At 40.7% G+C, this 15564-nt stretch overlaps 1 long non-coding RNA gene across 1 annotated transcript in view; it reads left to right on the plus strand.

Annotated features, from left to right (window-relative positions):
- Positions 1 to 860: 860 nt before the first annotated feature.
- Positions 861 to 15564, plus strand: part of LOC141551830 (uncharacterized) — a 15711-nt gene continuing 1007 nt past the window's right edge. Inside the window, exons 1-2 of the long non-coding RNA XR_012484978.1 lie at positions 861 to 1332; positions 15436 to 15564. The exon at positions 15436 to 15564 is cut by the window's right edge and continues 215 nt beyond it. This is a non-coding gene — a long non-coding RNA (uncharacterized LOC141551830). The remainder of the gene's footprint in view (positions 1333 to 15435) is intronic.

Raw genomic sequence — 15564 nt, forward strand, 5'->3', positions numbered from 1 at the left:
TATGAAGCAGGTTCATGGGTTGGGCCTATCCCTGAATGTGGACAACAGGGTCCTTCCTCTGACAATTTTATACCCTAGTCCTAGAAATTAGAATCTAGTTCAGACTTCCCTTTTAACAGCTTCCTAACAGTTCTCTGATACTCATCTTGGTCTGCCCACTCAAGTCATGTGTGTTGCCAGATTCATCACCCTAAAGCCCCTCGGCCCCCTTCACTCAACCACTCTAAAACCTTTCAACAAAAGCTCCTTTTTTGGCTCAACAACAGTCAAAGCACTTCGAGTCATTCAAGACGGTCACTATTGTCACTATTTCCCTTTATTCACACCTGGAAACTACACAACTCACTGTTGCTTAAACTAGTAGAATTTTTTATGAGTTGAGAAAGAAACTGGGACAGTTTTGCATTTTGTTTTCCAGATCATTTTATGGATGAGGAAACTGAGGCAACAGGGTTAAGTGATGTGCCCAGGGTCACGCAGCTGGAAGTGTCTGAGGCCAGATTTGAACTCCTGACTCCAGAGCAGGCACTCTATGCAATATATCTCCACCTAGCTGCCCTGGGAGTTAAGGGTGATGGAAAAACAGAGGCAATTTCTGTCCCTTGGCACCCACCCGACTGTCAGTGATGTTTCAATATTTGTAAAATGGAATTGAATTTTATTCTTTTTTCTATCCTCCCCGAAGCCTGGTAATAGCAAGCTGAGCCCTATGGAAGATGGAGAACAACCAGGTTAGGGTGGTGATTCTGGATTAGTGGCTAGAGGCTCTGCCAGGGAATCCGAACAATAACTAGTCCTGTTGGAGGCTGAACTTGGGCTAGAATCCAGTCAGATCATTAAGAGGAGTTGGGTGGAGCAGCTGTCAGCCAGTATTTCAGCCTTGTTTACTCACAGCTCAGCTCTGATCCTCAGCTGCCTTCCAGAACTTAAAGGGATCCTCATTTCAGGGAGTTCTCACCCAGCCAGGAGCTCCACAGTATCTGTGACCAGTGACAAAGCCATATTCTTTGGACAGACTCAGGATTCAGCTGGAGTATTAGGTCCTGCAAGTTCTGTCCTCCAGGACCTTGAGCTAGAATAGTCCTGTCTTCAAGCTGGAAGGAGCTCAGAGATAATCAAGAGGAAAAGTAAAGGACAATGGAGGGCATCAGCATCTGACTGAGGAAGAACTCTAAAGGAAAGGAGCAAAGGAGGCAATGAAGACTTTGGGTAACAAAGAAATAGGATGCTCAGGCAGAAAAAGCAAGGGATTTCAGGAGAATGATCCTGGTACCCTTCTGGAGACCTCCAGCCCATTGGATGGACCCTGAGGAGAACCTGAACACAGGCTGGGCAAGTATGAAAACATGAACAATCCTCCTAAATGCATGACCTCACGCATCCATCTGAATATTTATGTTGTTGGATCAAATTGGGAGAGGGAGGAAAATGTCTCTTCCTCCTCACCAGCTGCCGATTAGATAGCTCCAACTCACCATTGGGTCTCAATTGACTCAGAGTGAATGTAAATAGCAATCATTTCTGCAAAAAAACAGTTCTCTTCCCAGATTTATTTAGATTTTTTTTAACTAGGTACTTCAATTGCTACCTAGCCTTAATCACTGAGTATGTACAGCCTCAGTTAAAGCGAGACCTGTGGAGACCAGCTTAAAAAAACCAGTCTCCCACTGCAGCTGGAACCTCCAGTCGTCCTAATCTATATCTGTCCACAGGACCCAGCTGGCTCTGGAGGGGAAAGTGAGGCAGGTGACCTTGCCCAGCCCTCCCTCACTTAAATCCAACTCACTTGCATCCGCTCCCTGATGTCATGGTCTTCTTGGAGAACAACAATATTCAAGCTAGCTCTCACTCTCTTCCTCTAAACCCATCCACATCTCTATTTTTCCGCTGAAGGCACTGCTATTCTTCCAACCTCCCAGGTTCAAGACCTTTGAATCATCTTCATGTTTCCCTCTCAACTCCTTCTAGCAAATCAACCCCCAAACATGGTCAGCTCCATCTTCAAAACATCTCTTCTCCATCTCCCACCTATTTTTCTGCTTCAACACCCAGCACTCTCATTGGTGACCTTCTCCATCTTCTCACCTAGATTGCAGATGGATTCCTATTCCCTCCCTCTTCTCTCTCGTGGCTTCCATGAATTAAATCACAGGTTCAGATCTGACATTTATTAGCTGTGTGAGCTTGACCAAGTCATTCAACTTCTGTCAGACTTGGTTTTTTTAACTGTAAAATGTCGACAGCATTTCTTGCTCAGGATGACTGTGAGGATCAGATGAGATAAGACTTGTAAAGTGCTCCGTACAGCGGCTGACATGCCGTAGGTGCTACATGCATGCTCCCTGGCTAGTAGCAACAGCAGCAACAGCAGCCCCGGTCCATCCTCCCCACAGTCGCCAAATCAATATTCCTAAAGTAGAAGTGTGATCATGTGACTTGCCTGCTCGGGAATCTTTAGTGGTTTCCAATTGCCTTCAAGATCAAAACCTCTTTCTTCCTCAGCATGGCATTTGAAGCCTATTATATCTGACTCCAGGTTTATTTTACACTGCTCCCTTGACATATTGCACATTGCAGGCAAGCTCACTGCCATTCCCAGATGCAGCATCTTATCTGTCACCTCCAGGCTTTTGTCCAAGCTGTGCCCTCCTTCCTTTCAGGTGTCACCTCTGCAAGAAAGCCCTTCCTGCTTGTTAGTACTTCTCCCCCCTGAAATTGCACTTTATCTATTTAACTGATTTTTAGTGATATCCCTTGATTTCTGGTTATCGCCCTCCTCCTTAGACAAGGTCATTTTATCCTTGGATCCCCAATGGTTAGCTCAGTGCCTTGCACATAGTAGGCCTTTGATAAATGTTTGTTAGGTTGGATTGGACCCAACTGATCTTAATTAGAATAAAATCTCATTAATTATAATTTGGGATCATTCACCCCAAGGCTATGCCAAAGTTTACCTTTGAAGAATCCTCGAACAAAGGGTCGGAAATTAATTAAGGGGTGATGAAGATTATAGGGGGAAATGTTTAACCTACTAAGTACTTAAAAGGACCTTAACACACAGCTGGGTATCCTTAATTAGAAATTATTCATGTCTATTCATTAAAACAGACTTGTAGAATGTTAAGAGTCAGTTCTAAGTTAATATAGATACTTGAAAGTAATGGTTTTACCTCTTTAAAAATAATACAGGCTTTTCCACTCATTCTGATTCCCCTTCTGTTCCCCCTCCTTCCCCATTAGTCTTTGAATTTGTGTGGTCTGACTGAATTGGAGAAACCTGGTTTCAAATCCTGTCTCCGATGCTTTCTAAGTGTGTGATCTTGGGGAAATCTGTTCTCTGAGGCTCAATTTCCTAATCTGTGCAGTTCACACTCCAGAAGGAAATCCCTATGCCCACAGAAGCAACACATAAATGATCCTCCCGCCTCTGAGTGTAGTTCTTTGATAAGGAACTTATTATATTCTAAGTCTGCCCTTGCCACTTTTGGCAACTCTATCCATCGGGATATTTCCCTTTATTTGTCTCTATAGTTTGTTCCTTTCGGTCTTTGTTCAGACCTCTGAAAGCCATACAGAGCAAATCAGTACTTCAAATAACAAAATCTAACTATCACACACACACACACACACACACACACACCCCTCTTCTCCAGGCTAAGTATTCCCAGTTCCTTCAACATATCCCACTGTGACATGAATTAGAGATCCTCTATTATCCTCTGAAAGATCTGCTCCTTCTTCTTCCCTCTTTCTCTTTTATTATTATTATTTTTATTATTTTTTATTATTTTTTTCTCCTCTACTATAAAATATAAGCTCTTCTATCTGAAATTTTAAAAATATTATCTTGTGATCCTCTCAGAAGCCCTGTGTGTTCCCATTTTACAGTGAAGGAAATTGAGGCAAGTAGAAGATGTGAATTCAGGTCTTCCTGACTTGAGACTCAGGGCTCTATCCATCTACCTGCTTCTGACCCATTGGAAATTATCATCCCTCCCACATTCTTTAATCCAGCCAAATTGGCTTTTCCTCAGTTTCTGTTGTCTGTCTGTCTCTCCTTTCCTTTTCTTTCTCCCTTTCTCTTTGTTCCTCCTCTCTCCTTTATTCTCTTTAGCTCTCCCTCCTCCCCTTCTCTTCTCTCCCCCATTCCTTCCCCCTTTCTTTTCCCTGTCTCTGTCTCTCTGTCTGTCTGTCTGTTTCTCTCTTTGCCTCTCCCTCTTTCTGTTTCTCTCTTTCTGTCTCTCTCTCTCTCTTCTTTCCCCTCTCTTTGTCTGTCTCTCTTAAACACCCCCAATCTCTTATCTCTGTGTCTCTGCACTAGTCATCCCCAATGACTGAGATGCCCTCTCTCCTCTGTTGCTCTATCTCTCTTCATTGAAGCTATAACCCAGATACCATATTTTGCATGAAGCCTCCCTTGATTTCCCACTAGAGCCCCTCCACCAAACTACCTTACAGGTATCTGTAGTATTTCTTTTTCTATTTATTCTGGAAATACTTATATGTATACTTGTTTTTCCCCAATTAAAATATAAGCTCTGTATAAGGAAAGATCATTTCATTCTGTGCCTATCACAAAGTAAATATTTAATAAATGTTTGCTGTTGCCATTTCCCATTCCCATTCCTCCTCCTCTTCTTCCTCCCCTTTCTTTATCTCCTTCATCTCCTCCTTTTCTCCCTCCCCTTCCTTTCATCCTCCAATTTCTCCTTTTCCTCCCTCATATAAACTTAGAGGATGCTAGGCTTTGAGTTAGAAAAACTTAGGTTTCTGACATTTATTAGCTGTGAAACCTGAGCCAAATTATTTAAGCTCCCTAAGGCCTCAGGCCTTGTTAAGATTTATCTACAAAGTCATAGAAATAGACAGGTTTTAGTCTGTTTTGGTGGAGAGAATCTCCACACTGTGAGTTCCCTAGGCAGATCCTTCCGTATTAGTAGTAGTATTTGCAGCTGTGCCCATGACCCCCAGAAGCCATGCAGATTCCTCCACTCTCCTTCCGCATCCCTGAGTGTCTGAGAACCAGGAAGCCATCTAGCATGAGCACTTTATTGTCTCTATACTCTAGAGCTACTAACACTAATGGTCTCATTTATAGCCCTGATGGAAGCAATTATACCTGAACATCCAAGCTCAATGACCTTGTTTAGTGCTTTGTGAAACCTATATTCCAATGGCATGCCATCAGCAGCTAAATGAACTACTGGTGGGCCCATTGCCCAGGTGCTTGATATGTCAGGTAGCTGGAGGGGAGGGCCAGCATTGGGAGACCAAGGACTTGGAAGGAGGGAAGACATAGCAGGGCAGGGAGGGAGATGGCAGGGAGAGAGGCAGGACAATTTAGACTCACAGGAAATTATACTCTGCTGCCATCCTTCACCTTAGTCACATCCCCTCTTGAGTAGAATGGAAGCCCATTGAGGGCAAGAATGTTTTTTTTTTAATTTTGTATATCACTAGTAACTAGATTGTGATCTTACAACTAGTAAGCACCAGATATGTTTCGATTGGATTGAATAAATGGAATTAAAAATATGTTGGTCAGGTTTGCCAATTCCATTCAAAGTTCATGTTAAATGCTACCTCCCACAGGAAACCATTCCGTATTCTACTAACTTATTCTCCCCACCTCCACATTCAAATTATTTTGTATTTACTTCGTTTGTATAGGGTATTCCAAAAATCTCAGTGCAATTTTAAACCATTAAAGATGGAACTAGAGCAAGACCATCAATAAGCCTTCTCTGGATCAAAGCTTTCAGAATTATGGCTGCCAAAGTTGTGAGTAGAATATAGTGACATTGGAGAAGAATTTTTTTTAAATTATATCAGTATTGTGTCATCATTTATTATTATGATTATCATCAATGTATTGTATTTTATCAAGTCCCCCAGCAAGAATAAAGAAGCAGCTTCAGGGAAGTTTTGTCAATGATGGGAGATTGAAGGGGAATAGTGGGATTCTATCCAACAAGGATCTCTTGGAGTTAAGCACAGAATCTCTGCGGTGAAGAGACCTCAGTGAACATCTGGCCCAATCCAGCCCTGAACAAGAATCTCTTCTAGCCTACAACATTTCCAACCTGTGATCAGTAGCCTTTGTGTTTACCTCCAATGACAGAGAGCTCACCAAGCAAATCCATTCCACTTTGGGTCAGTTCTAATTATTAGAAGTTTTGGTTTACTATTTGTTTTTCTTGACATCAAATCTAAATCTGCCTCTTTCCAATTTACACCCATTGTTTCTAATCCTATTTACTGGAGTCAAGCAGAACAAGTCTAATTAATCCTTCTTCCACAAAATAACCTGTTTTATACTGGAAATCACCTGTCATGTTCCTCCTGAGATTCCTCTTCTCCAAATTAAACATGATCCAGTCAGATGCTAAAAGGAGTCTTAGGGGCCATCTGGTTCAAACTCTTTATTTTCCAGATAAGGAAACTGAGACCCAAAGAATTTAAATGATTTGCTCAAAGTCACTCAGGTGGTGAATATCTGAGGCATAAATCCAGCTCCTGTGACAGCTCCACGGTCAGAACTTATTCCAGCATCATACTATCTGCTAACATCCCCAGTTCCTTCCATATGACTCAAACTCAAGACCCTCCACCAGGCCCTGATTACCTTCCTCTGAATTCTCCATGGGCTTTGGTTCCCAAAATGCATCAGACAGAACACAAAAACCCAGAAGTGCTCTGACCACCAGAGAGAGCTACAGAAGGATCACCTCATTCCAGGAAGCTTCACCTCTCTTAATATGGATTAATCTCATTAGCTTTCTCTTGGATCTGTCTCATCCTATTTTCTGAATTCTGGATCTTCCCATCAAGTTGCCATAGAGAGGGTTCGGGATACAGTGTCTCCCTAGAGATCAGTGGGTTTGATTTTTGGACTCTGATCTGAGGCATATTGTTTTGTTGGCTCATTCAGGGAGAAGAAACGCTGGGGCCTGAGCCCTATATTTAACCTCAGACAAACAATCACTGGGATGGTTGACCACTGGAATGGTGGCCCTCCCACTAGGTGAACCAGAAGTTACAGAAAGGTCAACATGGTCAACAATGGAGTTTTACTATTAAAAAGGTGCATCACCATGGTAGCTATTGTAGCTTGTGGGATGGAGGCTTCCGAATGAAAGACTCAGTATTGTTAAATGGCAAGAGAGTTCACTTGCAACATAGGGCATTCCAGAATTAGTGGAAGAAGGCCTCCATCTGTTCAGATGACTTGGCAATGATAATCTGCCTAGAGAACCCTTGGTTCTTTCTTGTTAGCATAGCCCAAAATGCAGAAAGGGAGGATGTCAAATAAATGGCAAACTAAAAAAGGGGAAAAAAAACTTCTCACTCCCACTCCATCGCTAGCCATCTTGAATTCTCCAGATGTCAGGAAAAGAGACAGTGATAAATGACCAAATAGACAAAATGACAAATAATTGATAAAATGTATATTAGCATCCACTATAATCCAGGGAGGGTGAAAAGTACTTTTCAAATACTATCTCATTTGAACCTCATTAGAACCCTGCAAGGTAGGTATTATTATTATCCCCATTTTACAGATGAATTAACAGAACCAATCAGAGGTGATCTGACCTGCCCACGGTCATACTGCTAGTAAGTATTTAAGGCCACTTTTGAAGATGGATCCTCCTGACTTCATTCTCAGAGCTTTATCCACTGTACCACTTACTTCCCTCAATGGAAGAAGAAAAAAGAAGGGAAAAAAGAAGGAGGAAGAGAAGAAGGAAAAGAAAGAGGAAGAGGGAAGAAGAAAAAGAGAGAGAGAAGGAAGGGGAAAAAGGGAAGGAGCATACAAATAGATACATAGATAAAGAAAGATGATAAGTAATACATGTTTTAGACAAGCAGTCAGATAAATATATTAATAGATGGGAACAGAAAGATCGGGCAGAGAAGGAGAGAAGGAAGGAACGAAGGAAGGGAGAAAGGAAGGGAGAGAAGAGGGATAGATAGATAGATAGGTAGGTAGATAAAGTATAAAGTCAATATGAGTCAACAGAATGGTAGGTCAATTGAAAAAAGTGTCAGTCTTAGGTTGCATTGAGAGTTACAGCATCTAGGGCTTCAGAAATGAGAGCTCTGCTCTATACTCTGTACAAATGAAGAGATCATACTAAAAGCTAAACATATTTCAAAACAAACCTTTCCCTAAAACAAGCCCCAACAGTTTTCCCATTGCTTTCACTCTCAGCTGGGCAGGGAGGTATCCTGCTACTATGGAAAGATGGAGAGTTTCGGGTTTAAATTCTGGCCCTGACATTGCCAAAGTTACCTTGAGCAACTGACTTCTTTCTGAGCCTCAGTTTCTTCATCTGCAAATTGAAGGAGGTAGACTAGCTGGTCCCTGAGAGCTTTAGCTCAGAAATCCCCTCATCTTTCAGGTTCCTGCCAACTTTAAAACCCTATGGTATTTCCCTTGGTAAATGACAACATCAGAGAGGAACCTATTTCTACCCAGGAGTGTTTGGCTGTTAAGAACGCTAAGTCTCTCCTGTGCTCTGGTTCCCAGGCTTTTTTTTTTGGACCCCGAGTGCCATCCTTGTGTTTCTCCTTCGTGCTTAATTGGCCTTCGTTGTAAAGAGATCAGAGGCTGCCAGTTGGCATCAGTCGCCTTCCTGGTCTGGGGGAGGTTCTGAAAGAGCGAGACTGTACAGATAGAAGAGCAGGAAGAGACTGGGATCATAGGAAGAGACGCAAGGAAAGGCGGGGGGCATTAATAGACTTTAGTATAAAATCCTGACAGATTCAAATTGATTCTGCAGCCTGAGAAAATTGAGTGCGGAGGGAATTAGATTTATGCACTGTTAAATGTAACTGCCTGGCAGTATCTATCCCAAAAGCTGTTAAAATGGTAATCTTTAGAGATGTATGAAAATTGTGTGTGAATAGACCAATGAACCGTCTCTGGGAGCATGCTTCTCCTATCAGAGAAATACAAGACGGCATTATTATTATTAATACTGGGTTACAAACACCATGCATTATGGATGTAACTTAATCACTGCATCTCAAGGTATAAACAAGAGCAAAGCTGATGTTAACTTTTTTCTTTGTGTGGTTAGACAGGAACTTTAGGTGCAGGAGGTTGGGGGAGGAGGGAAGGTAGATTTGGGTCTGGTTACAAAATAAACTGAGTTCATCATGTTTGGGAAGCTTTTTAGAATAGATTCAGAGACAGAGCTAGAAGACCTGGGAAGGTGATTGTTTCATTATGCTCTACCTTGCTCAGGCTACATCTAGAATATTGTGGTCCACTCTGAGCATCACAGTTTAAGAAGATTAAGATGAGCTACAAGAAACCCAAAGGCAGAAGGTCTCAAGAGCATATAATATGATAGCGGGTTGATGGAGACATGTTTAGTCTAGAGGAGATTGGGGGAGAAGAGGGGAGCTATTTAAGTATTTCAAGGGGAAGCAAACATGGACAGTTTGGTGGTTCAGGGAATAGAGCACCAGACCTAGAGTCAAGAATTCAAATCCAGCCTTTCAGTCTTAGGCAAATCATTTACCCCTGTTTGCCTCAGTTTCTTCATTTACATATGTTCTAGGAAAGGAAGTGGCAATCCATTCCATTATCTTTGTCAAGAAAACCTCTCCAAATAAAATAAATAAATAAATAGATGAAAAAGAAAAAAATTTTCGAAGAAAACCCCAAATGGGATCATAGTCAGACAAAACAGCAACAAAGATGGGATAGGATCTTCACTTCAGATGAGTGAGGCTAGAGCTATTTCATTTTTGTTTTATTTCCATTTTCTCTGCCCAGGAGAATGACCTTTGCACAGAAAACATTAGAACAAAAATGCCTAGCACGGAGTCGATACCCAAGATCAGTGAGGATAGAGGAGGACTCCTGGCTGCCTGAGATGAATTCCAGCCAGCTGGCCCTGAGGAACTCTACCGTGGGTACAGAAAGGACAGGCAGGCGTGATTGCTGCGACATTGTCAAGGACATCTGAGAAATCGTGGAGAACAAGAGAAATACCAAAAGATTAGAGAAGGGCAAATGTTGTCCTGGTTTTTATTTTAGAGGAAAGGAACAGAAAATTTCAGAGATAAGACAGTGTGCACAGTGTCAGTTCCTGTGGAAAATTTCCCCTGGATCATTAAAAAGACAGTTGAGGATGTCTCAGAAAGCCAGCCTGGCAGCTTCATCAGGAGCAGATTTGCCAGGCTAAGCTCATTTCCTGTCTCACAGAATTGCTAAACTGGTAGAAGAAAGAAATGCTGTGTGGATGACATTTATGGAGATTTTAGTAAAATCATAATATTCTTATGGGGAAGATGGAGAGAGATGGATTCAGATGATAATGCAATTAGACAAATTCAAAACTGATTGGATGACCGGACTGGAAGGGTAGTTCTTATTGGTTCAATATTAATTTGGTAGGAGGTCTCTAGTGGAGTACCCCAGGGATCTATTATCGGCTCTGCGATGACCCTTTGGCAGCAAGCTTTGTGGGAGAGCAGAGAGGCCCATAAAGATGTTTTTTCTTTTCTTTTTTTTTTTCAGTTTCTGTATTTTGTCAAAACAAGGAGCTCTCTACCTAGGCCAATAAAAGAAACTCAGATTGTCTGATTTCCCCATAGGAATGGAACTACAGGTGAATCAAAGCCACAGCAGCAGCAGAAGTTGTGTCTAGGAAACAGTACCATCAAAAAAGGGGAGAGGGGAAATAGGCTTTTCTTTGAGAGAAGTGTTCTACCTTTAGGTATGGAAATATGGGTATGGAGATGTGGAGAACTGAAGGGAGATAGTGGAATTCGTTTGAAGATGGAAACTCCCCCAACCAATCAAAGAATCCAGAGTTGAAAGGAATCTGAAGGACCACCAAGTCCAATTAGGACACGAACATGAGTTATGAGTTTGAGGTGGTTATGAGATATCCAGGTGGAGGTGACGAGCAAGCAATTGAGAATGCATCCATCCCTGGCACCCAGGAGTTGAGGGGTGGCTACGCTGATCCGGGAGCCAACTTTCTGGGAGGCAATTTTTCTACTCAATTTGTGTGTAGATCTGGGAGGCAAATTTTTCTAGGAATTTGTCTGGGAAAGAAGGAAAGGTATGGAAAGTTTGAGAGACAAAGTACCTTTCCCAATCACCTAGTCTCAGACCTCCTTTTATGGAAGACATAGCTGAGGCTCGGAGAGAAGAGAGCACTTACTCACAGCTTTGTTGCCATTGCTCAGTCTTTCAGTCTTATCTGGCTCTTCATGACCCCATGAACCATAACATATTGTCCAGATTTGCCATGGCTTTGCTTCCAAGTAGTAAGTGCCTTTTAATTTCATGGCTGCAGTCACCATCTGCAGTCTGAGTCCAAGAATATAAAATCTGACACTTGCTTCCATTTCTTCTTCCTGTATTTGCCAGAAAGTAATGGGATCGGTTGCTAAGATCTTAGGGGGGTTTTATGTTAAGCTTCAAATCAGCTTTTACACTCTCCTTTTTCACTCTCATCAAGAAGTCTCTTAATTCCTCTTCGCTTTCTGCCATCAAAGTGGTATTGCCTACATACTGAAGATTGTTGATTCTTCTCCTGGCAACCTTAATGCCAGCTTCTGATTCATCCAGCCTACTGTTTCACATGCTATACTCTGAACGTAAGTTAAATAAATAAAGTTACACAATACAGCATACTCATACCCCCCTGTCAATCTTAATCAGTTATTCTATGTTCTGTTCTAACTTACTTCTTGGCTCATATACAGGATTCTCAGGAGACATGTAAGATGATCTGGTACTCCCATCTCTTTGAAAACCTGCCATATTTTGATGTGATCACATAGATAAAGACTTTAGTAGAGTCAGTGAAGAAGTAGATATTTCTTCTGGGACTCCCTTGCTTTCTCCGTAATCCAGTGAATCTTGACAATTTGGACTCTGATTCTGATTCCTCTTCAAAATCTAGCCTGCTCTTCTAGCATTTCTCAGTTCACATATTGCTGAATCTTGCAGAAGCATAACATGCTGAAGCAGTTGTTGATACATGAGTACAACTGTTTGGTAATCTGAATATCCCTTAGCATTGCCCTTCTTTAGGGTTGGGAGATAAACTTATCCTTTCCAAATGTTGTGTTTTCCAAATTCACTGGCACATTGAATGCAGCACTTTACCAGCAGCATCCTTTAGTTCAGGTCCCTCCTCCAGCCTCCAGCCTTCTTGCTAGCAATATTTCCCAAGGTCCACTTCACTTCATTTTCCAGCATGTCTAGCTCTAAATCAGTAAATACATCATCTTGATTATCGGTGATGTTAAGATCTTTCCTGTATATTTCTTCTGTGTATTCTTGCTCTTTTTAATCTTGTCTACTTTTGTTAAATCCTTATCATTTTTGTCTTTGATCATGCCCATTTAAGAGATCTCTTGTCTTTCCCATTCTGTTGTTTTCTTTTATTTCTTTGCATGGTTTACTTAAGAAAACCTTATTTCTCCCTACTATTCTCTAGAATTATACATTCAGTGGACATATCCTTCCATTTTTTTCTCTCCCTTTCCCTTTTCTTCTTTCCTCTGCTATTTGGAAAGCTTCATCAGCAGCCATTTTACTTTCTTGCTCTTCTTTTTCTTTGGAATGTTTTTTGTTGCTGTCTCCAATATAATGATGCAAAGCTCTCATCTGTAGCTCTTCAGGCTCTCTACCAAATCTAATCACCTCTTCATATTCATAAGGAATATTATTTAGGTCATATCTATTTGATCTGATGATTTTCCCAATTTTCTTCAACTTGTCTGAATTTTGAAATAATAAGCTCATGATCTAAGCCATAGTCAACTCCAAGTCTTATTTTAAGTGACTGTATAGTTTCCCCACTTTGGGTGCGAAATATATAATCAACCTGATTTTTATATTGATCATCTGGTGATGTTCATATGAAGAATCCCCTTTTGGATTGAAAAAGAGTTTCTGCTATGACTAGAGAGCAATCTTGATGAAACCCTATTAGTCTCTGCTCTGCTTCATTTTGTACTCCAAGGCCAAACTTGCCTTTTATTTCAATTATCTTTTGATTTCCCACTTTAGCATTCCCATCCCTTATGATGAATGTGACTTCTTTTGGGGGAGCATTATTTCTAAAATATGCTGCAGGTCTTCATAGAACTGACAACTTTGGCCTCTTTACATCAGTATTTGTATTATATGGTGTTGAATAGTGTGTCTTGGATTCAAACATATGGTTCTATAATTTTTGAGATTATAACCCATGCTTTTCTCCTTATTGACTCTTAGGGCTATTCCATTTCTTCTGAGGGACTCTTGCCCACATCAGAATATGTAATGATAATCTGAATTAAATTCAGCCATTCCCATCCATTTAAGTTCACTAACACGCAAGATGTCAATGTTTAATCTTTCCATCTCCTGTTTGACTACATCCAGCTTATCTTGGTTCATAGATTTTACATTACAGGTAGCTCCAGCACTAATGAAGTGGCTGGGACAGAGCCAAATAGAAGGTCAGCTACAGATTCATCTGATGACAAAACAAAGTTCGATGCTATAAAGATCAATAATGCATAGGAGACTGGAATATAAGACAGGAAGTGACAGAAATGCAATTTGAACTCTGGGACAATCTTCTTTCCACTATACAGAGTCACCTCCACAGATCAGGAGAAACAATAACATTTCACTTTCCAACAGAACTTTCGGTTTACACTGTTATCCTCACAGTAGACCTGGAAGAGGGATCATTATCTCTAAGGAAATTGAATCTCAGAGAGGAAATGACTTAGCCAGAATTGTAGTTAATAAAGAGTAAAAATAGGATTTGGAACTTTATTATCTTATTTCAAATATTTTACAGTGCTGTTTTTGCTGGTTCCAATGGATAAATAAATCATAGATAAATGGATGGATGAATGGATGGATGGAGAGAGTGAGGAAGGGATAGATATAGGGGGAGAGAGAGAGAAAGAGAGAGAGAGAGAGACAGAGAGAAAGAGACAGAGAGAAAGAGAGAGACAGAGAGAGAGAGAGACAGAGAGAAAGAGAGAGACAGAGAGAGAGACAGAGAAAGAGAGAGAGAGAGAGAGAGAGAGAGAGAGATGGATATGTAGATTGGTAGATGATGGATGGATGGAAGGATAAATAAATAGATAGATAAAGATAGACACATAGATGTAGATAGATAGATAGATAGATAGATAGATAGATAGATAGATAGATAGATGATAGATAGATCGATCATATCCATTTGATCTGATGCTTTTCCCCACTTTCTTCAATATGTCTGAATTTTGAAATAAGTAATTCATGCTCTGAGCTACAGTGAGCTCCAAGTCTTGTTTTAAATAGACCACTGGTTGAATGGATAGGTAGACAGGCAGATTACCAGATAGATATACAGATAAACAGGCAGATTGACAGAGATCAACAGAGATAAATGAATAGACATAGAAATAGATGGATAGATAGATTAATATAGATAGATGGATTGATGGATGGATAGATGAATGGATGGATGGATAGATAGATAATAAGTTGATAGAGTGACAGACAGATAAATAGATGCAGACAGATGAATAAACAGATTAACAGAGATAGAGAGATGAGTAGATAGATTAACAAATAAATAAATGATTAAAAAAATAAGTTAAAATGCATACTATAAGCCAGGCATTATTTTTATTGAACAAATCACCTGACAACACTAAATCTTTTCCTCACCCATGTAATGATGATGTTTAACTCTTTTCTATAAAATGAGGAAACTGAGCCCTATCCAATATTGGATACAACCTCACATGTTTACAAATGAGGGCACTAGGACTTGAAACAACCAGTAATTGTCCAAGGCAGGATTTGAACCTAGGGTTCCTGGGTTCTAAGTCCAAACCCCTCAACTCCAGATCATGGCCCATAGCTTTATGAGTACCTGAAGAACCAGATCTTCTAGGTCTAATGACTTTTTTTAAGTGCCAGAATTCAATGCCTGTATAAAGAGTTAAGGGTAAAAGAAACATCCCCATATGAGCATCCTATGAGAAGGACAGGCAGAAATTATTGTCCAAGGGGTTGGAGCCACTTTACTGTGAGTTTTGATGCAGTCTCTGGAGCTACCCATGCTCATCTGACTTGTGCTTCCCCAGCAAGGTGAATTAACTCATTTCACTATGAGTGCTGGTTTAAGACTTAAAAGATTTGAATTCAGATGCAAGTAATGTGGTTTCTGAGCTTTTCCTCTTTAGGCAAATCACTTATACTCCAAACCTCAATTTTTTTATCTGTAAAATGGGGAAGATGATAGATATACTTGCTTATCTTCCCTGAAGTTGTTGTGAGTCAGGTTTTATATAAATCTTAAATGTCCTGTAGTACTCAATGCCAATAATTCATCTGAATAATCTGGAAGACCTTCAATAGAGGCACTGCTTGGAAAATTAAACATTCTATCTCTTTCCTAGGAGGTGGTTCAGTGGACAGAGCACCAGATCTGGAGTCAGGAAGACCTGAGTTCAAATCCACCTTCAGATAGTTACTAAATGTGGGATCCTGAACCAGTGTCATCACCTGTTTGCCTTAAACCACTAGAG

Source organism: Sminthopsis crassicaudata, chromosome 1 (genome assembly GCF_048593235.1).
Source record: "Sminthopsis crassicaudata isolate SCR6 chromosome 1, ASM4859323v1, whole genome shotgun sequence".
Lineage (NCBI taxonomy): Eukaryota > Metazoa > Chordata > Mammalia > Dasyuromorphia > Dasyuridae > Sminthopsis > Sminthopsis crassicaudata.